Source organism: Schistocerca gregaria, chromosome 3 (genome assembly GCF_023897955.1).
Source record: "Schistocerca gregaria isolate iqSchGreg1 chromosome 3, iqSchGreg1.2, whole genome shotgun sequence".
Taxonomy (NCBI): domain Eukaryota; kingdom Metazoa; phylum Arthropoda; class Insecta; order Orthoptera; family Acrididae; genus Schistocerca; species Schistocerca gregaria.
This window is the reverse complement of record NC_064922.1, coordinates 359,941,412-359,963,585: the sequence shown is the minus strand read 5'-3', so window position 1 is coordinate 359,963,585 and position 22,174 is coordinate 359,941,412. Positions and strand designations below refer to the sequence as shown.

At 43.2% G+C, this 22,174-nt stretch overlaps 1 protein-coding gene across 1 annotated transcript in view; it reads left to right on the top strand.

Moving 5' to 3' along the window:
• Positions 1 to 22,174, top strand: part of LOC126354052 (anoctamin-7-like) — a 725,127-nt gene that overhangs the window by 54,572 nt on the left and 648,381 nt on the right. The window lies entirely within an intron of this gene.

Below are 22,174 nucleotides of genomic sequence, written 5' to 3'. Positions count from 1 at the left end.
CGCTGGCTGGCAGTGTGTAAGACACCAAAAATAGCAACACAAGTTCTGTTAGGTGACAAAAGCCATGGAGATAGCGATATGCACATATACAGATGGCGGTAGTATCGTGTACACGAGGTATAAAAGGGCAGCGCATTGACGAAGCTATCATTGGTACTCAGGCGATTCACGTGAAAAGGCTCTCGACGTGATTATGGCTACAAGACGGCTATTAAGATTTATAACATGGATTGTTAGTGGTAGTAGACGCATAGGACGTTTATTTCGGAAACCGTTAGGAAATTCAGTATTCCGAGATCAACAGTGTCAAGGGTGTATTGGGAATACTAAATTTAAAGCTTTACCCTCAACGCGGACAAAGAAGTGGCCGACGGCACTCATTTAACGACCGCAAGCAGAGACGTTTGCTAAGAGTTGTCAGCTCTAAGAGACAAGCAACATTGCGTGAAACAACCGCAGAAATCAACGTGGGAGGTACGACGAACGTACCCGTTCGAACAACGTGGAGTGATCTGGCGTTAATGGGCTATGGTAGCAGACGACCAACACTAGTGACTTTCCTGCAGCACATCTCCTGAGCTCGTGACCACATCAGTTGGACCTTACACGCTTGCATGCTGTGCATTTATTGCGTCAAATTCTTTTCCATTGTATTTTCTTTTCCGATTTTTTCAAGTTAGAATATGATTGATTTCTGAATCAAAATGTGTAAATGCATCCAAGTAAGCCTCTACAGCCGAAGATGCAGTATTAGCATTGCGAAATCATTCAGAGTGTAGTTGACCTTATACGACTTGAAAACCTTGGCTGGGTCAGATGAGTCCCGGTTTCATTTGGTAGGGTTCAAGTCTGACACAGTCCCCACGAAGCAATGGACCCAAGTCGGTAACAAGGTACTGTGCAAGCCGGTGGGGACTCCATAATGTGTGGGCTGTGTTTACGTGGAATGAACTGAGTCCTCTTGTCCAACTGAACCCATCACTGACTAAATGATTATTTTCGCCTGCCTGAAGACCATTTGTAGCCGTTTATGGACTTCATGTTCCCAAACAAGGATGGAATTTTTATGGATGACAATGCGCCATGTCACTGAGCCACAGTTGTTCGCTATTGGTCTGAAGAACATTAGGAGCAATTCGAGCGAATGATTTGGCCACCCAGATCGCCCGACATGAATCCCATCGCACATTTATGGGACATAATCTAGAGGTCAGTTCCTGCGCGAAATCCTGCACCGGCAATGGCTTAATATTTCTGCAGAGTACATCCAACGACTTATTACGTCTATGACACGATGAGTTGCTGCACTACTTTGGGCAAAAGGAGGTCCGACGCGATGTTAGGACCTATCCCACGAGTTTCGTCAGCTCAGTGTGTTGTATCCTGCACATTCGTCAAATATGGGGTGCCTAGGAAACCTGTTTTTTTCGGATCGCTAGGCAACAATTCAAACAAATCGTATTAATGAAGTTTATTCCAAAAGGATATGTGAACAGTGGATTTGTTTTCAAAGAATATTCTTAAAAATTTCTTTTATTTACTAGCGATTCATCAAGAACATGAACACATTTTATCACACTGTGTGAGCCTGGAAGTAGCTGCCAGAGGGTAACTGATGAAATCATAACGAAATTGCTTTTAACAAATGGCAGTTTGTCCAACCACATCCCGAGTCGGAAAATGGTGTTGATCCTTAGGATCCAAGACGTCGTCGACTAAGACGACCGGCCGAGCAGACGACCAACGGCAGCCCGCTGTCGCCGGCAGCGGTCCCGGCGAATACTAACACCATACGGACCCGACTGTTGCTGGCTGCCAACTCTTCCCGACTGATCCTAGTGTCAGCGCTCAGCAGACCACATGTCGCCATCCGACGACCAGCCGACTGATCGACCAACGGCCTTCCGTCTGCGTTGACCACGGCCCCGGCGCGTACCTGCACCGTGTGGACCTGCCTGCTGCTGACTGCCAACTCGTCCACCAGCGGAGTAACGACGAACCCGACTCAGCCCACAACCCAACAGTGACTGAGACTTAGAGCCGACTGACTAACATGCGAGTGTCTGCCTTCCGACTGACTCTGTCGACTCACTGCACCGACACCCAGACTGACTCCGACAGACCTCTGGCGAGTTCATAACGCCCCTTTAATGCACGTGAACAGGCAAAAAAATGGTTCAAATGGCTCTGAGCACTATGGGGCTCAACTGCTGAGGTCGTTAGTCCCCTAGAACGTAGAACTAGTTAAACCTAACTAACCTAAGGACACCACACACATCCATACCCGACGCAGGATTCGAAACTGCGACCGTAGCGGTCTCGCGGTTCCAGACTGCAGTGCCTAGAACCGCATGGCCACTTCGGTCGGCGTGAACAGGCAAACTTTCCCCTTTCCCACCAGAGACACCAAAGCTGCGACTGCCACAGGGGGCGCCACCGCCAGAAACGGAGGGCGACTGCTACGGTCGCAGGTTCGAATCCTGCCTCAGGCATGGATGTATGTGATGTCCGTAGGTTACTTAGGTTTAAGTAGTCCTAAGTTCTAGGAGACTGATGGCCTCAGATGTTAAGTTCCATAGTGCTCAGAGTCATTTGAACAGATGCGTCGCCAACAAAGGGCAATAGACAAACAAGAGGACTCTTCAGTATATGCAATTGGTAATACAAGAGAAGTAATACAGTTCCTAAGTCGCTGTTATACAAGTGCCTATTCTTGATGCCGCTGTCGAAGTCGGTGAACTGCTCCTCTTCAACTGGGCCGCGGCCAGGCAGCGCGGCGCTTATGCCCTCTTCGTGTAGATGGCGCAGCCGTCGCGTTGTCGTCCTGGAGAGGGGTCGGTCAGCATGCAATTGGCTGACGTCGTCTCACAAACCTCTCTGCTCTAACGTTCCCGCCTGGCGTTCCGGTGCTTGACTTTTACGCCGGAACGCAGTGTACGTCACCTAATGTATTTCTTCCTATTCTTTATCATTCATTGGGTGTTTCATGACAATAATGGAGATACTTCGGTAATAATACCCATGTTCCGTGAAAAATTGGCGGTGATAAGGTTTAACACTGAATGAGTTCTTAGAAACTTCTTACGTCATCAGTGTTCACTTTAGAAAAAAAATCACAAGTTTGAAATGCCTTTGTAAAACAATATATGCCAACAAAATGAGTACAGCAATACACTTTTAACCATCACTTTGAAAAAATAGGTGCAGATACCTGCAGTCTTGGCTTACATTACAACCCCGCACCATAGTAATTAGGTAGCACGACGCTAGAGACGTCAAACCAAAATGACACAACCGATTTCTACTGTTGCAGTCGTCCACGCCATTTTGTTTTGACGTCTCTAACGTTGTGCTACTACAGTACTGTGGCGCTGGCATTTTAATGTGAGCCAAAACTGCAGATACCTACCTATAAACAAACAAAAACGGTAAGTAACATTTACATATGAGGGTGATACTTTTAACTTTGACCGCCCGACATTTTTGCACATTTTTATAGTGCACTGTCAACTTCATAATTACAGCATCTGAACTGTGCAAACAACTAATTTCGGCCGGTGGCCACCGTCAAATTGAAAAAGGAGTTTCAACTTCCGATACAATATACCTCATCACGAGTACAAGTACGGAACCTACTTCTGTACTTAAAAAAAGACAACAAAAGTCATAGATTGATAATGTTCATTACTTCTCCATTAGTTTAAACGAACGATGTAGGACGCAAAAGGAAGAGAAGTTAGTATGTATCTGCGTACGGAGTAGAACAAGTGTGTGTGTGTGTGTGTGTGTGTGTGTGAGAGAGAGAGAGAGAGAGAGAGAGAGAGAGAGAGAGAGAGAGAAAGCTCCCCACATAAAGCCCATAAGTAATGGGGCGTCCCAGTACCTTCCTTCCGCTTCTCCCAGAACCTCTACTCGCTGATGCCGACGAAGGCGTGAAAACTCTCTGAAGTGCACCACAGCGCTACGTCTAGAGTGGAGTCTGCAGTTTGCTCAAATTTCGTACCATTAACATAAGTCAACACCTCCGCTATCCTCAGAGACGAGTTAAAATTCTCCAACCACTCTTAATTCTGAACTAATCTGACCTGTGGAGGATGGCGTTGTATGTCATGCTAGTTCAGACGTACAGGGTGGACGATAAGTCCCATTACCCGTTTAACCACTGTTCAGTGTCAAATATTATTATGCAGGTTGGTAGCTATGCTACTTCTTTTCAATTGTTGGAATTCATGTCCACATGTTCCCGCATTCGAGTTTTAATTTGTAGCCTTAACAGATGTGAGCGATCATAGTTACGCTATTGAGAAGCGCTTAGTGACAACTGTGTGGGTGCACGAGCGACAACACACAGGGCACACAATGTAGCAGACTATGGAAGCATTCCAGGAAAGGTGTAATAGGTATCCACCATGAAAGCCAAGACTTCTGGATTGGGAAAGACGTGTTTTTGCTTTTGGCAGTATTAAAGACAGGCCGTGGAGTGGAAGGAAGAAGACACGAGAAGAAACATGTGGCAGAGCCTGTGCTTCGATTGAACAATTTCCTAGGTAGACGACACGTAATGGTTCAAATGGCTCTGAGTACTATGGGACTTAACTACTCTGGTCATCAGTCCCCTAGAACTTAGAACTACTTAAACCTAACTAACCTAAGGACATCACACACATCAATGCCCGAGGCAGGAACACACATCCATGCCCGAGGCAGGATTCGAACCTGCGACCGTAGCAGTCGCGCGGTTCCGGACTGCGCGCCTAGAACCGCTAGACCACCGCGGCCGGCACGACACGTAATAAAAGTGCTTCGGGACTCAGTGAACCGAGGACAACAACGTGAGATCACATGAAAAAACGTTCTCAGGTTAGACCTCTTCGTCAGACGTTCTTAAAAGAGTTATCGGATACTGACCGGAATGAGCGCGTTTCGGCATGCCGCCCTTTCTTAACTCAGTTTCCAAATGCAGCGAATCGTGCCACGGTTATGTTTTCAGATTAATGTGCGATTAATCGCAGCTCACGTGCTAGGACATAATGTCGCTTGGTCCAAAGTGTATCTTAATTACACAGTTGAACTAGAAAGGAACCCGCATAACGTAATGACATGGGCAGCAAATGACATCACGACATATGCTCGGACCGTACTTTTTTTGAAGGGACTGTGAATGACGCAAATTGTTCACGCATTTGTAAACATGGTTAAGCGGCCTCACAGAACGCTTATAATAGGGGTCAGACGGAACGCCGTGGCATTACGCTGTTGCTGTGTGCGTGTTCCTGAATGAACACTTTTCACAACGGTGGACGCGTCGTAGTTCATCAGCAACACCAGCCCCTGACCTCACCACCCCTGACAACTCGTTGTCGGGAGTGATAAATGCGCGCGTATCTGCACACTGTTATGCTACAAACGAAGAACACTGCATTGATGTTTAGGATGCATTCGCACTATAACACTGGAGCTGTTCAAAAATATGTCAGAAAGAACAGGGACACATGTGGAAGTGTGTGTACAGCGTAATGGGAACATACCGATATACTGCAAACTTAATCTCTAAGTAAGTACTTACGCTAAAACAAATCATTTCAATTAGCATTCGATGCTAATGGCTACGGAGACTTTTCGACCAACCTGTATATTCACCAATAAACGACATTAAATCCTAAAAATGACGCCAGAATGAAAAAAGAAGAAAATTATAGAACCACGCAACTCTCACTTGACTGCATCAAATCTTTAATGTTATAATTGGGAGATTTTTGATAAGCGGTGCTCCACAACTGTTACATATTGCAGAAAATACACTGTGACTAATACCTTTAATTGCAGAATTACACTACTTTTCAGTATCGATTGCAGTCTACGTAACTATATTTAGGCACCTGAGCAGTACAGACATTAGTGTGCGCTTCCATACTACCAACAGGGTTCATATGTTGGAAATTTGCTGGCCAACCCATCAACGTGAACACTCCCACGTTCCTCAAACTAGTGTAGCATGATTGTGGCCATGGGTCACAGACAAGGAAACTAAGAACACATTAAAAATGAAGGGCTGCAGGTGACCCGCAATAATTGTCATGTGTCCTCGGAGTCATTCGCTGCGGCATGTCTGAATAAAATCTTCTAGGTTTTCAAGCTGCGCCAATTCGAATAAAACACTCGAGCTTTAGACGGCTATCTCTGCAATGTCATCAGGAATAAAAAACCCTGACAGCCCAGGTGAGATTTTCATCTAATATAGGCACGATTGTAGCCTCTTGCACCAACCAGATGGGGCGCAAATGACGTGTGCACTGCAAGCGAGTTGGACAGCTCGTAGCAGCTCCGGCCCACTGCGGGACGTGTGACGTCACGTGGCGAGAGAGGTGGGCCCCATGTTTGAATCTGCCGCTGCCACCTCCCAACAAGCGCCAAGCATCCGTCTCTGCTTTCTTTCGACATCCATTGCCCATACCCACGCCCTACTAAATGTATACGCCTGCTCCCAATTACAACTGCTGTTGTTTATTATGATCTCAGCTGCCTCCTTTATAACGGAATCCCAGTATGTTGATGCCTGAGCCAAGACTCTCAACTGTATTTTGTGTCCGTTTTCAGGCAATGCTCAGCTGTTGCCGACTTGTCTATCTCCCTTTGTTAACTACGTCGCTTGTAATCAGTACAACACTCCGTAGATGTACGAATGGTTCGACCTATATAAATTCTGCCGCATTGACAAGGGACACCACACACACCGGGCACACACGTAGAGTTATGTCGTCCTTGACAGAGCGCTGCATATCTCGTACTTTGTGGCGGAAGGGAACACTGGTCTCAATCCAACGTACGTCCTAAACTGCTGCTCATTGCCCCACAGTACGGTAGGAAAGCAGTCGACCTCTTGTTCCGATTCACAAGGCGTCCGTCATCGCTGGCATCTGAAAGCGTTTTTAAAATAAATTTAGACAACATTGTCGGTGGAGTGGAGCGATCTGGTGATGTACTTTGGTTAAAACAACACTCGAGATCGCAATAACATTTGTTTAGTATGACCGGTTTCGGCTTATGATCAAGTCATCCCCAGATGTTTTGGACCTCCTATGGCTGCTGCTAGCGGCTCCTCGGTTTTTCACGAGATACCGTGGCCGAACACAGTGTGCGAATGCTGTGTACAAATACAAAATTTCGACAGACTCGAACAGTGCATCAGACTTAGTAATCTGCTGCTGTGGAATACGTTTTCATTACCAATCTTCCATTAAATATTGTTATTAATCTTGCTCATTCCATCGATGACAAAAAATGAATGCGGTTGCATGCTACGCATTTATTACGTCAATTTCTTTTCCGTTGTATTTTCTTCCTCGATGTTCAAGTTAGAATATGATTGATTTATGAATCAAAACACACCATCTTCGCCGGCCGCGGTGGTCTCGCGGTTCTAGGCGCGCTGTCCGGAACCGTGCGACTGCTACGGTCGCAGGTTCGAATCCTGCCTCGGGCATGGATGTGTGTGATGTCCTTAGGTTAGTTAGGTTTAAGTAGTTCTAAGTTCTAGGGGACTGATGACCACAGCAATTGAGTCCCATAGTGCTCAGAACCATTTGAACTCCATCTTCAGGCACATGTAAATGGATCTGAGTAATTCTTTACAGCCGAAGATGCAATATTAGGATTGCGAAATTATTCACAGTGTAGTCTTGGTAGCTGAGTAAATCGCAAACGTGAGGGGAAAATATTTTCACCAAAATAACCAGCCCTGTTGCCTGCAGTAGGCTCCTACTCTTTATAAGCAGTGTCGTTTTAAGAATTCGTATTGCGTCCCCTGGGTTTATCCCTTACCGATTTTATGTACAGAATAGCTAAAATAAAGTTGGTGATAGAGTTGTACACCATGCATATCTTGACTTTACAAAACGGCTGGTCAACGTAGAGGATTTTGTAATGCATAATAAAGCTTTTCTTGAGAGTCAATATGCCAATACAAGCTCAGCCAGAATACTTATGAATTTCCCGACACCACTTCATTCGGATAGCAGAACTGTAATCGCGCAGAATTATCTGGGACTTTTCTCACGCACAGTAGGAAATGGGTAAGGGTACATAGGCTGATCTTTCTTTGATGTACGTATTTTGGCACGGCGATTTTTAATTCCCACTTGCAGTAGTTGGTACATTTTGCAGGACGACCGCGAGGGTTCAAATCCCGTTCGGCTATCTAGATTTACGTTTTCTGTGATTTCCGTAAATATCTCAAGGCGCATTTGGAGTTGGTTTCTTTGGAAAAGGCCACAACCAATTTCCTTCCCCGTCCTTCCGTAATCTGATCTTGTGCTCCGTCTCTAACGACGGGACGTTAAACTCTTCCAGAAGACAGAAAGAATTCTGTGGTAATTTTCTGAAAATAATGGAGGTACCTACCGCTAGCACCAAAAAAAGCTGTAAACGTTAGGAATTTCCACGTGATTCATACTGTTCTGCATTGTCGTCAGTGCTTATATTACTGCAGAAGGAGAAACGTCCTTTGTCCGAATTTAGTTAGCACTTGCCTCAGCTAGCTTCTCCACTTCAGAATTCTCTCTTTGTTGCTTAGTGCACACTGTTTATTTTGACTGTACTATGTATTATTGATCGTTGTAGCTAAATGAGCCATAGTAAACTCAAAGCTATCGTTTTGCTAAACTAGAGTTATTATTTCCTTATTTTATTATGGAGGATGTTTTTGTTTAAAACTGTGCATCTTCAGTCATTCTCCAGTTGGTTTGTTAAGACACCTACTGTTTCTTGACAATCCAAAACTTCTAATTATCGGTAGCTAATTCTTCGGTGGCACGATCCTTCGCCCTATTGAAAAAGTACATTGTTCAAAATTCTCTACTTTGCCCTGAGTTACAAATCGTCTGAAGTCCCAGAAATATTATTTGAGTTTAGTCCTAGTTCCTATCACAAGGAAAAAAAAAACAACTGTACTTCGGATCGACCGATCAGGGATTGAATTGTACTAAACGCTAACTAGTAATTTTTTCTTAGAGGGTGCTTGAGGTCTGTGATCATAGGAGGAAGAATGGCGTTTTGGTATGCGTCCCTGGCGCGGTCGTCTGAAAGAGCCAATCTCCAGGGCGCCCGTTACGAAAACCCGCGCAGATAACCCTCTGACGTTCCCCTACGAACGGTGCTTCAAGCCAGCTTTACGAGTTGAACTCAACTGCTGTTTCCAAGACTTTACAGCAAAGATAATTCAAGAAGATCCACTTGGATTGACCCAGTTGCATGTCTTTGCAACTGCACCCGTGTTCGTTCAAACCAACAATCATCCATGCTTAGGACAGGTGGTTACAGGCAATGGCGTGCGGAATATCAAATGTAATAAAAACATGAAAATAAAACACACTCAGTTTCGGTCCCCAGGATGAACTTACACCCTGACGTGGATAAATATGAGTAAACATAGGCAGAGAAAAGACACTATCTAGCTCTTAATAAAAAGACATCCAAATGATACGAAAGGTGGGTCGACTGCCGCCTTTCACTGTAAGAGGGCAATTGCATTATTTTTTATCAGTTGATAAGGAATTGAATAGACAAACTTAGATATATTTGCTGTACAGCACTGAAAGGTGTGTGGCGGAAGGTATTTCAACACCACTATTATTTGTCACTTTTAGGTTTCATTGGTGAACGGTTCGCGCGATAGCCTCCAATTTCCCTAGCTTCATCATTATGATTTCTTCACGACATGCATGTGCGAGGAAGCTAACATGTTGACTCACTCGTTTGAGGCCGTACACTCTAGCAATTACGTCAGTAAACCTCTCAAGGTTGGAGAATGTTTCTTGTGGAGTTCGTCATTGGGATTTGATGAATATCTTGTTAACTCTCGATTCTACTGAACGGACTGCATCGCTCTTCTTATCTCTACAAGTCGACCTGCCAAATACTTACAACTGACGAGGAATACTCTAGAATTAATCTTATGGGCACTTTGTAGTCTACTTCTTTCTGGGATGCCACATTTTACGGTCCTGTATTGCTGTAGTATGTAAAAAAAAATTGTACGACTAGGCCGTCCCCTTCTCTCATCATCAACGTTGCTTTCTCGTTCTCAGGCAGACAGCTCTGCAGTACGTAGTAACGTGATCGGATCGATGAAACAATATGGTACGCCCCCGGTTCGAAACTTTGCACGCTTACGAAGAGGTACGCGATTTGTTTGTTTGTCTAACGGAATGGAGGAAAGGGCAAGCAAAGTAAACATTAATTTCATGAATGCGATATAACTACGAGCACAGTTGTAGAACGCAGAAAGTAATTTATACAATGAGCGAAATTTGAAAAAGGAACTTCTAACTGCTACCTTGATATAAGATCAATAGTGGTGAATAATAGTTGTATTCCATATACGTTCTAAGACATTTAAACTTTTTATAAGCTTAATCGTGCTTGTTTGCGTAGTCATGAGCAGCAGTTGCAACTCTCACTTTTTATTACGATGGTTGTACACATTATTTTCCACTCTGGTCGTTTTGTGAAATTCATAGCTGTCTCACTACAATAAAATATCAATATGAACATTTGGCTGTTTTGCAGATATAGGATGGGTTCAAATGGCTCTGAGCACTATGGGACTTACATCTGAGGTCATCAGTCCCCTAGAACTTAGAACTCCTTAACCTAACTAACCTAAGGACACCACACACATCCATGCGCGAGGTAGGATTCGAACCTGCGACCGTAACGGTCGCGCGTTCCAGACTGTAGCGCCTAGAACCGCTCGACCACTCAGGCCGGACAGATAATGGCTGTCTTAATGAATTACTTGAGTCCTCGTACCGAAACATCGCGAACTTCCATTTCCAGGAATCTGGTTTAACTGACATACAGTCTCTTATGCTGGTATTTATCCTACCAGTTTTTGAAACAATTGGTTTCACATTACGTCCGAAATAGTGTTTAGAAGCTCTGGTGGAGAAGAAAGGATGCATCTAGCACAGTTCGCGAGTTAAAGTTTCGAAACAATTAACTTACTTCAAAAACGCAACAAAGCTCTATTCCACCTTTTTTTTTTCTTTTTTTTTTTTTTTTTACTTAATGCCAATGTCGGCGGAGAGCCGCACGTACCTTCACTGTAGTTCGCATACATTGTCGGGCAACAGTGGCAGGAAACGTTGCCGAACATGTTGCTCAGTTAATGAGGCCAGCAATGATGCCAGGCAACATTCCCAGGCCATATTGCCCGCAATATGCAATTTCTACAGCACCTTATTATTTTTCCATCTAACACATTTGGCATTTGGTGTCCCTGCAACTGGTTAAATGAAATCGTTCCACTTCAGGGCACACTGAAGTAATATTCCTAGCTATTTTACTACTATTACAGTTTACTTGATCGACCACTTCCCGTGTAATTAAACAGTATTAGTTCTCTCCATCTATTTATGTAAAATTTTATTATGTATATTCTCTGGATATTGTCTTCTATTTAGCTTCAATTTTCTGACATTAAGTTTTACCCATAAACAGAATCAACAGCCGGCGTTTCTAAAGAGTTCATTAAGGATGATGATGAACTATAATACTTCCTTAGCATTGTGTAAGTTAATTTTGCAGTTATTATCCACTTGTTGGTCTCACCAATGACACTTTGTCTCAAAATGTTCTCCTTTCGGAGCTTAATATGTTTTCTTTCAGGCACTTTCCTATTCACGTCTCTGCATATCCGGGGTTTCCTCTAAGCTGCTTGTGTGAGCTTTCAACTCGGATACAGGCCAGCCTAGTGTCGTAACAGGTGTGCGCTGGGTTGGGCAACATTTCTGGCCTTTGTAAGACGTAATATGCGTGCCGACTGTACAGCTTAACTGCAAACTAAAATAGTTCTATGTTTTGTGCTCATAAGTTGCTTCTGTTTCTTCCTGTCACTTATCGGAATAGCCTAAAGCAGCTGATAAATCTTTCCTACTGGTTTCGGTTCAGGTATCAGAAAATTATTTACAACAGTCTGCACTGTTGCGTGGCTTTGGTATTTTGTCAATTGACCGTTTTTGTTTTATTTCATGCCGCAGTAAGAACGTTGGCATTCACGCTGTTGTAATAATTTTCTAATACTGTAGATGATGACATAATCAAAACCAGTAGTTGATAGCGATTTATTTATCATTAGCTGTACGCGGTTGAGAAATATGACTAGGTTCAAAAACATGTTCTTTATTGTGCAATTTCGGAAAAAAATTGCAACACCAAAAAATAATTAATGTAGAGGAATGAAAATTCGGGAATACATTTGTCTAAGTAACATACTGAACTGATTAACTTTGCAAGATCACAGGTTAATGTTAGTGCAAGATAAGCCTTTACGAATGTGAAACGCTGGTACATTAACAACAGATGTAACTGCCAAACTGTTGAATCCATGCATGTAAACGTGTCAGACGTCAGTTTGTGGGATGGAGTTCCATGCCTGTTGCATTTGATCTGTCAATGGAGGGACGACTATTGCTGTTTGTTGGTGACATTGGAGTGGTCCTCCGATGATGTACCATACGTTCTCGACTGGAACCAGGCCAATGCAACGTGTCGACACACTGTTAGAGGGGTTACAATAGCGGTATGTGGGCGACTGTTATCCTGTTGAAAAACACTATTTGGAATGCTTGAATATCGTCGCACCTGGACACGACCATCGACCTGACACAATAAAAAACGTTGTTCATCCGTCCAGGTGACATGTTTCTACTGATACACGATCCCATCCGTCCAGGTGACATGGTTCTAATAATCCACAGTCCCATCCATTCCGATGACATGTTTCTACTGATCCACAGTCCCATCCGTCCAGGTTACATGTTTCTACTGATCCACAGTCCCATCTGTCCAGGTGACATGTTTCTACTGATCCACAGTCCCATCCATTCAGGTGATATGTTTCTACTGATCCACGGCCCCATCCATCCAGATGACTGTTTCTACTGATCCAGTCCCATCCGTCCAGGTTACATGTTTCTACTGCTCCACGGTCCCATCCGTCCAGGTGACATGTTTCTGCTGATCAACAGTCCCATCCATACAGGTGATATGTTTCTACTGATCCAAGGCCCCATCCGTCCAGGTTCATGTTTCTACTGATCCACGGTCATAAAAAATCACACTCATGAACATAACTCCAGCTACAGGTTCAGTGTGCCTGGCAGGCTAAAGTGTTGGTGCAGGCCCTCAACTAACCTCCTCCTGACCACCACAAGGCCATCACTGGCACCGAGGCAGAGCCAGCTTTCATCAGCAAACACAACGGAACCCCACCCTGCTCTCAAATGAGACCTGTATTGGCACCAGAGAGGTCGCAAATGGTGGTTCTTCGTGGTCAATGGAATTCGCACTACAGGGCGTCTGGTCCGTAGCTGTCCTTGAAGTAATCGACTTGTAACAGTTGGTTGGATCACTGTGGTGCCAAATGCTGCTCAAATTGCTGCTGCAGATGGAGTACCATGCACCAGAACGATAAGTCAAACAAGATGGGCGTCCCTCTCGGTAGTGCCAGGTGGACATCCGAGCCCGTGCTTCTTTCGACCGTACGTTCTGGTGACCACCGCTGCCAGCAGTCATGTACAGTGCTTACATTCCTCCCAAGTCTTTCTGCAGTATCACACACGGAACATCCAGCTTCTCGTAGCCGTATTACATGCCGCAGTTCAAACTAAGTGAGGTGTTGATAATGTCGTCTTTGTCGCCTTAAAGGCATTCTTGACTAACATCAGCTCAGCACTTCCAATCTCAAAGGTAACTATCGCTTACAACCGTTACAGCAAACTCTTATGCGAATGGGGCGAAATTTGAATAGACGCCATCTTTCAGATGTAGAAACTTGTCTAGCAACTTTCGTTTATGTCGCAAAACTTCTTCGTTTATGTCGCAAAACTTCTTTTTGGTGTTGCGATTTTTTTCCGTCTGTGTATAAACAGAAGAATAACTAGACTGTGGCGAGATAAGTAAATATAGTAGAACTGAAGTTTTCATCTACGGACGAGGATAATACCAAGATTTCTCCACTCAGTACGCCGCGCGAACTGTCCAGGTGAACCAATTACGAGAGGTGACACTTAAGAAGGAACTCTCTAGCGTGTCAGTCTCTCGCCGCTACAGTGTCTTCCATTTGACGATCAGCGTTAGTTTCGTTATTTCTTCTTAGTCTCGCTGTACATGAAAACAAAGATATAGATGGCTTTTGTTAGGAACGCTGGAAAAATTTTGAAATGAAAGTAATAGGTTTCTCTAATATAGGAGGGCTGTCCACAAAGTACATTACGTTGTGGAATTAAAAATAAATAAAGTATTGGAATTTTTTTATTATATACAGATGAAAGCCACACTTAAATACTACTTTTCTACATAGTTGCCATTTAAATTAAGGCACTTATCGTAGCGATAGACGAGCTTGGAAATTATTTCGTCGTAAAATTCGGCCGCCTGCGCCTTCAACCACGTGGCGACTGTCTTTTGGGACAGAAAATGTGTGATTTTTGTGGATTTCCTAGAAAGAGGCACTACAATGAACTCTTAAAGGTATTGCAAAACTCTGCGCAACCTCAGAAGAGCAATACAAAACAAGCGCAGGGGAAAGTTGGGCCCACACGACAAATGCCACTCGTGAAGTTCTGGAATCTCTCAAGTGGGAGTTGCTTCCTCATCCGCCGCACAGTCCCGACCTGGCACCGAGGGACTTCCACTTATCCCCAGCAATGAAGAAGCGGTTGGCTATGCAGCGTTTTGATGACGACGCACAGCTTCAAGAAGAGGTAACCACGTGGTTGAAGGCGCAGGCGGCCGAATTTTACGACGAAGGGATTTACAAGCTCGTCCATCGCTACGATAAGTGCCTTAATTTAAATGGCGACTATGTAGAAAAGTAGTATTTAAGTGTGACTTTCATCTGTATATAATTTAAAAAAATTTCCAATGCTTTATTTATTTTTAATTCCAAAACGTAATGTACTTTGTGGATAGCCCTCGTATTTATCCGGTATTACATCCAGTACAATAGTCTGTGAGAAATCCAAACACTAACAGCAAAATCGCACGTGTGAAAACATAACTCTCCAAATTACAGTAAAAGGGTCTGTTGCTGTCAAATGGTGAATACATTCAGTAGTTTCTATTACTTAGGCAAAGAATGCACATACAGCCTTTGGAAATGGACATTGTGTGGAAACTAAAAAGTGTTGTACCATACCAGTACCTGTTAACAGTCAGATTAGCTATGGGCTGCTACTGCGGGGCCACTCTGAAGCTGAAAGAATGTGCTTTTATTACAAAAGAAAAAAATGAAGATCATTACCTCAAGCAAAAAACCAACTGACCGTAACAGACCACTTATTTCCAGGTCAACAGTTCTGGCTGTTTTCAGCCAACATATTTTCACATGTCTTGTTCACTCAATGACAGATCATAAGACCTGCTGAAAGAGAAATGAAGTTCACAACACAGCACTCACTATAAAGACAGTGTAGACAGGCCAAGATGTCGATTAACTAAGACGCACAAGAGCTTCCCAATGGTGGCACTAAAATTATTTAATGCTCTACTTGCGGCTGTTCCGTCATTACGCATCGAATAACTTAGGAGTAGAATTTTGTGTATACTAAAAAAATAACCTTTGTACAGTATAGTAGAATACTTCTCTCGTGACAGAACAGTGTGTACCTGAACTGCAATTCAGAGTCAATGAAAACACTTTAGTATCATAGTTTAAATTGTAATTTTTTATTAATTTTACTGTGGTAATGTTATTGTAGAATTGACGGTGTCTGTCCAGCCATGGCCGGTGAATGATAAAGAACTGGTAATAAAAGTAATAAAGATGATACACACGCATTAAAAATACCAAAGTTTGATATGTGATAAAAGGAAATTTTTGCAGTATTCCGCTACACACGAGCAATGGTGGAATTCATAAATAAACGGTGCTGACAGTCGAAGTGAAGAAGATTTCCCAAGGAAACAAAGTACAGTAAATTCCAAAAAGAGCTGAGACGGACACTTAGCGTAGTATCAGACTGTACAGTTACTGTTGCTCTTGGTGTTACGCATTGTTGGGCGTCTCTCAACACAACACGAATTTTGGTAGTAATACCTTACCAACGATCGTTAGCTTGTCTAACCCTGTGCTTACTTCAATCAGTGTCTCGTGGTTCATACACCTTCAGATACTTTTGCAAGTTAAGGTTTAATTTTAGTTAGCATTGGCATAATCACGTTTTCATAAAGGTATGGAATGATTAATAAACAAAGTTTCCGTGGGATTTCTTTTGCATTACTGGCGGTTGAAATTGGAACATCATAAAGGCATCATGTAAAGAACGTCAAAATTTGCGTGGGGTGTACCACATGGTTTGATATGCAAGAGACAGGCGTTTCAGATAGATAGGAATAATGCCATTTACATTATACAGGCTGACTTTTTTATCTTGAGATAATGAAATGTCTACGCACAGGATTAAAATACGTGTTCAGTGAGTGCGGCGGGTGACATCTTAAACTGGAACATCCACTTCTTATCGCAGAATCGGATTCTACGGACAAAAATACGTGACTTTTGTATATAACACCTTTTTTCTTTCGTGATAGATGGGGCTGTAGTCGACAAGTAACACAATTGCGTTCCAAAACCTTCACCAGTTTATTTCTTTAAGAACAGTTATAATAAAGCGCTCGCTACGCCAACCCGTCAGGGCTGTGTCTGACGTCCTAGCACCGGATAATACGTAGTCTTCAGAACTCCATTTGATCCGAAAACGGCATAGGTGACAAAAATAGATTACATCAAAAACATAAAAGCTGGCGTGTGTGGCGAACGACTCAGTGTTTTGCAGTTTTGCTGCTTTGAAGATGTTCTGAACATCCATACATTATTTGACTTCATCTAATTGCGTGCACGTCGTTCGTCATTTCTTAAATACGTGCCTTCATAAACTGATTACTTGTTAGTTAGAGTGAAAGTTGTTCAAACAGAAGATAAAATTGAAATAGTTTATATTTATGGAGAAACTGGCAGGAATGTCGATAATACTGTAACCTTGTTGCTCACAGGGCGCCCTGTCAGGGGCTTATTTTTGACGGATCATTCGACAGTTCTCCATCAAGGGAACAGTACAACAACGAGAAAGGAACTTTCAAAGAACAGTTGCTGAAGAGAATAATGAAACTGGGTTATTAGCTGCATAGAATCATAGCGCCTACGTAAGCACTCGGCAACTAAGTCGTGAATCGGATATCAGACTACCGTTTCCCGAATTTCGAAGCGTTCCATATTTACCTACAGAACCGAGTTACCTTTTTCCAGTGGTCGCTTCAGAAGATACAGAGAGACCCAAATTTCTTAGCTCGGGTATTGTGTTCTGACGAGTCGTTGTTCACAAGTAACGATACCATTAATAGACATAACAAGCATGTAGAAAACATGCATTGGTTATGCCAAGATGAACACCAGCGACCGTGGAATGTGGATGTTTGGTGTGGAACAGTTCATGAAAAACTCATTAGTCTATTGTTTATCAATGGCATCTTAAACGGTGATAAAAATCGAACATTCTTCAAGGACGATCTTCCTGTATTGCGTGCGTACTTTCAAATGGTTCAAATGACTCTAAGCACTATGGGACTTAACATCTGAGGTCATCAGTCCCTAGACTTAGAAATACTTAAACCTAAATAACCTAAAGACATCAGACACATCCATGCCCGAGGCAGGATTCGAAACTGCGTACCTTCCCTTGGACTTGAGACAAACAATGTAGTTTCACTATAATGGCTGTCCAGCGCGTTATTCTGCAGAAACACGGGAAGTATGAGGTGGCATTTACAGTGGCGGCGGATCAGAAGAGGCAATGCATTGTCTTGGCTTGCTAGATCCCCAAATCTTAACTTGGCCTGGCTTTTGTCTGAGTTAATGGTAGAGCGAAGTCTATAATGTAGTGCCAACAACGCATGTTAACATGACGCATCGTACCACCAATGCATGTCAGAAGATAACATGGAAAACACTTTTCAGTTGCGTCGAGTCATTCCATGCGCGAATAAACAAGTGCACCGAAGTAGTTGGTGATATTTTTGAGCACTATGAAATAATTCTTACAAATAAGGACCCCCTTGATGAGAGGTCAAAGGACAAACCTCAAACGAGCCTCTTTCACAATTACTGATCACGTCTTGTTTTCATTTTTTTTAAATGCAGTGCATCAAATAATACCGTTTTTGAACTCAATTTTATTTTCTCTCGATTATACCACCATCTATCACGCAACGACAATAGTGTCAAATACGAAGGTTACGTATTTTTTCCCGTAGTATTCTGCTCTATAATAAAAAATGAGATGTTCTGTTTAAGATTTCAGAGTTTCCCCCTCGACCCACCCGTGCGGGATGGATAGTCGCCCGTCAAGATTGTTGGCTTTTATGGATGTAATTTATGGATGTAAAATTTATGTAATGCTTTTTTAGTTGGTCGGACTACTGTGATACGAATGCTAGTTCTATGGGTTCAGCATGCCCAGTCTGAGCGCCATGGGTTATGTGTTCTGTCAGGACGCCTGACATTAATTTTGCCATTGTATATTGGCTTTGGAGACCAAAACCGGTCGTGGTTTTTAAAGTAAAACGTACAGATGATGCTGGATTTTTATTCAGAAATATGTAGGATCTCAAAGACGTCCTGTAGCTTACGCCAAAGAGGAGAGACATTAATCGCACCGCCGTGAAGGATCGTACAGTCATCTTACGACAGAGAATGAACCTATTTGCGGTAAGGAAAGTGTCTGACGACGACATCTGAAGCACCACGTCAGCCCAGAGACCATTGTTGCGGTTTCCCTAAACCCTAGACGCTGCAACAGAGAGGGATACGTTGATGGGGAGGGCCCAAAACAGACGCTCGATACAGGAGTCAGTGGTGATTTCGTGTACTGCATCGAAAAGGACATATCCTTGCGCGAAGCCTCCAAGCGGAACGAACGTAGTCAAATTACACTCGTCATCGTCATACGAACCTATAATCTGTAATGATGACGTGGAGTACCGTTGAGTACACATTGTGATCGTCTCTTGTTAGCATAGTCGGAAATTTGGTCCAAAATATTTATGCCGTACTGCAGTTGGTTCTGTGGCTTATCTTCGAGTTCTATTTTCAACAGAATAACACGGGACCGCATGTTGCCCGTGGTGTCCTAACCTACCTCGATGCAGAGGGTGTTCAACTGTTTCTCTGGCCACCACGTCTGTCATCCGCTGACTGATCCAGTAATGATACAGGGACTGTCAAGCCACAGTTCGCCAGCTACTACGATTGGTGAACTCTGGCATAAGGGTTAATCAACATGTAATGGCATACCCTTATCTACCATGCAGGCTTACTTCGACTTCTTGTTGCTACCACACATGTCTACTGATTATGTCAGACTCTATACGTCCAAATCACCTACCAACCCTCGCTAAAATACTGTACATACCCGATAAGTAAAATATTTAAAGTTAGATTCCATTGGGAGATGGAAATATCGTGTAGTTAAAAATCTCCCTGTTATAACTCTCTTAATGAGCAGACAGCAAAGCGACCACACATTTTTAGGAATACGTCGAGTGCTATCTGACTCCTTTGGAGAAAAAAAGGAGACATGGAGACTTCCATCAGTATGACGAATAATACCTTAAAGTGAGTTTTTAATTATGGACAATTATTGTATTTTTTCTATGAAGCACATTGCAGTCGCTGACTCCAATCGTTTCGTTTCAAACGCGTCATGTAAGGGCGAACCTAAATAAATATTAATGTAAAATGGTGATATTCAAACTGTTATTACTTGTTGGATTTCTTCAGTTATTAATTGAACTACAGACATGTAAACTTTACAACTGTCTGTTGCTGGTTTTAAGAATGGTACGTCAGAGGGCGTTATTTCTCTTATTACTGCATTTTTATATTATTATTTATATTCTTGATTTCTCGTGTTACAAAGATTGTATTGGCTTTTACTGTTCCTTTGTATAACATCCTGGTCCATCTTTTAATAAAATACATCTTGTGTAATGTGTTATTTGAATAAAAAGGACACTACGAAGCCTACGTCACGTACCGAACTCTGCTGCGTGTGATTGTAAGCTGTAAGTTCAGTTCAAAATTTGTTCGTTAACTATTATGTTCTTCTGTGCTGACGTCGAGTTAAATCTATAATACATGCTCTTATTAAATGCGTCTTAAAGACACTAATATTAAAAGTACATCACAATTGTAATCTACTCGATGTGACTAACGCTTACGTTCTATAATATGGTCTTCACGTCTGATTTTATGTCTTAATTTTCTTTAGCACTGAAAATGGTCACACTGTGGCGCCAATCGATTTGCTGTGATAAATGATTTCACACCTGGAAAACAACTGAAGCTTTCAATTTTGTTCCTCACAATTCTTGTTTAAAAAGTAAAATTGTGTTATTTTCTTTCCTCCTCGTTATTAAAATTGTAATGGCCAGCACCCTATATATCGGCTTTAGTTAATAATTACCAGATTTGTGACTTGGCGCCCATATCGGTAGCCTTTACCGCTAAAGCTTCATTCGTTCTCCCGCTTCGTGGCAGCTCATCGTGCCACCACCTATCCGAAAACTCGGACATGAGTGGAGTGGTGCTTCTAAAGATCCAAGCTACACATTCAACTCCCACTTGGTATGTTTTCTTCACCTGATAGTACGGATGCACGCGCTCCTTTGTCCCAAGGAAAACAGTGAGGCTATCATTTGCTTATCCATATTCTACTCCAGCATTCAAATGACTCTAAGCACCATGGGACTTAACATCGGAGGTCATCAGTCCCCTAGACTTAGAGCTACTTAAACCTCACTAACCTAAGGACATCACAAACATTCAAGTCCGGGGCAGGATTCGAACCTACGACCGTAGCCGCAGCGCGATTCCGGACTGAAGTGCCTAGAAATGCTCGGCCACAGCGGCCGGCTTACTCCAGGATTAATCAGATTTCGCAATCACTAACACAGATCACTTAAAGGGGAACGATGATGTTGGTTTCGCCTTCGTGTACACAAGCGGCCACGAGCAACGCTTCTGCCAAATGTGTGCAGCATATTTACTGAGAACTGAGTCATATCAAAATTTTAGATCACATCAGAAGTATTCCAACCCAGAACATTCTGGTCTGCAGCGATTCCTTGAGCGGACTGCAGTCAATAGAACAATAGTACTTTAAGAAGAATGCTAGTGTCTAGTAACCACTATTCACTTACGACTACTGAAACTTCTACACTGAAGCGCCAAATAAACTGGTAAAGGCATGCGTATTCAAATAAATAGAAATGTAAACAGGCAGAATACGGCGCTGCGGTAGGCAACGCCTATATAAGACAACAAGTGTCTGGTGCAGCTGTTAGATCGGTTACAGCTGCTACAAGGAGATTATTAAGTGTGTTTGAACTTGGTGTTATAGTCTGCGCGCTAGCGATGGGACACAGTCTCTCCGAGATAGCGACGAAGTTGGGATTTTCCCGTATGGCGATTTCACGAGTATACCGTTACTATCAAGAATCCGGTAAAACATCAAATCTCCGACGTCGCTGCGGCCGGAAAAAGATCCTGCAAGAACTGGACCAAACTCGACTGAAAAGAATCATTCAACGTGACAGAAGAGCAGCCTTTCCGGAAATTGCCGCACATTTCAATGCTGGGCCATCAACAAGTGTTATTGTGCGAACCATTCAACGAAAGGTCACCGATATGGGCTTTCAGAGCCGAAGGCCCACTCGTGTACCCTTGGTGAGTGCACACCTCGCCTGGGTACGTCAACACCGACAGTGGACTGTTGATGATTGGAAATATATCGCCTGGTCGGACAGGTCTCGTTTCAAATTGTATCGAGAAGATGGACGTGTACGGGTATGGAGACAACCTCATGAATCCATGGACCCTGCATCTCAGGAGCGGAGTGTTCCAAGCTGGTGGAGGCTGTGTAATGGTATGGGGCGTGTGTGGCTGGAGTCATATTAGGACCCCTGATACCTCTAGATAGGACTCTGACGCGTGACACGTACGCAAGCATCCTGTCTCATCACCTACATCCATTCATGTACGTTGTGCATTCCGACGGACTTGGGCAATTCCAGCAGGACAATGGGACACCCCACACGTCCAGAACTGCTACAGAGT